This window comes from Adiantum capillus-veneris, chromosome 5 (genome assembly GCF_014529385.1).
Source record: "Adiantum capillus-veneris isolate H3 chromosome 5, ASM1452938v2, whole genome shotgun sequence".
NCBI classification, from domain to species: Eukaryota; Viridiplantae; Streptophyta; class Polypodiopsida; order Polypodiales; family Pteridaceae; genus Adiantum; species Adiantum capillus-veneris.
In genome coordinates, this window is record NC_140935.1 from 44667326 (window position 1) to 44669603 (window position 2278).

Consider the following 2278-nt stretch of genomic DNA (forward strand, 5'->3'; position numbering starts at 1 on the left):
CAAAGCTTACTTGCATTTCATTCCATGTCTTGAACATGTATTTGAGTCAATCTTTGTCTCTAGCCCCTTGCACAAACATGAAGGAACATAGAAAACTCCTTGCTTCCATATTATTTAAAAAAAAAATTACACGTTGATCCAGTGATTTGTGGCACGTATGATTCATGGTTGGTTGCGGGTCCTATTTTTGGTTGCTAATTGAGAACTATTTCCTTTTTGCTCCAACTCTCAAGCGTGAAGTGGGAGGGAAACCACATAAATGATAAACATGGCGTAGTCTACATGCTCTGGTTATATGTTCATGTTCTCGTTGTTTCTCACACCAAATAAACTAAAATTGCGTTGCTGCCACTTGCAAATCAATAACCTTGTGAACTGTCTCTTAGCTTCCATACATGAGGGCCACAAATGGCAAGTGCAATGAAGTGTTTGAAGAAAACTCTGGTCTAGTGTATCTTTATTGGCTAAAATTGCAAAAATTTTGACTACATTCTGAGCTTGTCTTCAAGAAACTAGTAAAACATTTAAAATGTTAATATAAATACCAGCAAATGCTTCAAATTTGACCTATGAGCCAAAAGAATTATTAAGTGTGCCCACCGTGCATCTTTATTTTCTTTCGTTGGAAAAAATGTTCTTGGAAAGCCCTGGTGTGGTGTATTACCCATAACAAAGATACAATCTCCCAGTAGACCCATGTATTGGCACAGGGGCCTTGTGGGCAGTGCAACGTTTAGGGAGCAGATTTCGACTCCTTGTGTAGAGAGATAATTTATCCCCATGAGAACCCCTAAACACTAGGTGTAGTACTCTAGCAAGATGCAAGCGTACGTCATTGAAAATCCCTTGTTTCACGCTTGACAAAAACAAGCTCCTTCAAGGTGGCCTTCACCATGCATGATAGCAGCGATCACAACAGTGTTGCCTCCTCTCCATCACCATTTTATTGAATTGCTTTGAGAAGTTGTCTTTTCTTATATGTACATTTGGAAGCTAAGAGCCAAGAAGCGGTTTGGTTGGTCTGCTTATGAGAATTACCATTGCAATCTTGTGCATGAGTTCAAATCCCTCTAATGAGAAAATGACTCTGTGGCCCCATGTGCTTGTCACTGCCAATGAATTCATGAACAAAGCTAAATACACATCAATAAAACCAACATGGGGCAATGCGGAACCAACTCAACTCAAATCGAAAAGTCGATCACTAGTGGAACGGTGAAAAAAAACTAAAAACATTACTTGCAAAGTGGAATTATTTTAAGAAATTGACATTGTCATTGTAGCATAATACATCTCTCTCTCTCTCTCTCTCTCTCTCTCTCTCTCTCTCTCTCTCTCTCTCTCTCTCTCTCTCTCTCTCTCTATGGACACTGAATACTCACTAGATCTCAATCATCTATAGGAAAGAAGCCATTTACACCATCGATTGTGATAAATTGACCATTCACAAATCCTGCAGTGGGGAGGCACAAGAATGCCACTACAACTGAGGCAACTTCAAATGGTTCTCCAACTCGCCTTAGAGGTGTTCAGCATATAGTTTGCCTTGTTAAGTCCTCGTCTTTAAGCACTAGGGAGCCACAATGGTTACTCGAATTCCATCCTTGGCCCACTCACAGGCAAGATTCTTTGCAATTTGATTCATAGCACCTTTACTTGCAACGTACAGAGAACCAAAATGAATTGCAACAACACCTGCAGGCTGCTACTAATGAAACAAAAGTAACATTTCCCTTTCTCGATGCTTTTAGAAGAGGATGGGCCAGCTGAGCATTTTGATAGGATGACTGGAAATTCATGGAAATGATCAGCGAGAAATCTTCTGCCGTGTACTCCACAATAGGCTTTCTTATATTCATGCCCACATTATTCACCAGAATATTGAGCTTTCCATTGAAGGCTGAGGAAACATCACCAAAATAAGGCCGAGAGAGAGAGAGGGGGGAGAGGGAGAGAGAGAGAGAGAGAGAGAGAGAGAGAGAGAGAGAGAGAGAGAGAGAGAGAGAGAGAGAGAGAGAGAGAGAGAGAGAGAGAGAGACTGCAACTGCGCCGCCTACAGGCATCCTGCATTAGAAAAGCCCATACTCGTTGGCCTCAAGAGTGCAGTGAAGGGTTTTTTGCCATCTGTGTTTTTGCTTTTAGCTCAGGGTGGCACAGGTGATTCCCTGTCCTCAGCTTAAGTCGGTGCAAAACGCTTAGGGTCGCATCCACGGTGCCCTCGGACTCATCTCGCCTGCCTACTCCCGAGATGAAGCATCTTCCTCGAGCTTCTCACTCT

At 42.2% G+C, this 2278-nt stretch overlaps 1 pseudogene; it reads right to left on the minus strand.

Annotated features, from left to right (window-relative positions):
- Window positions 1-1388: 1388 nt before the first annotated feature.
- LOC147457225 (tropinone reductase homolog At5g06060 pseudogene) lies at window positions 1389-1919 on the minus strand (annotated as a pseudogene).
- Between the last annotated feature and the right edge of the window lie 359 nt (window positions 1920-2278).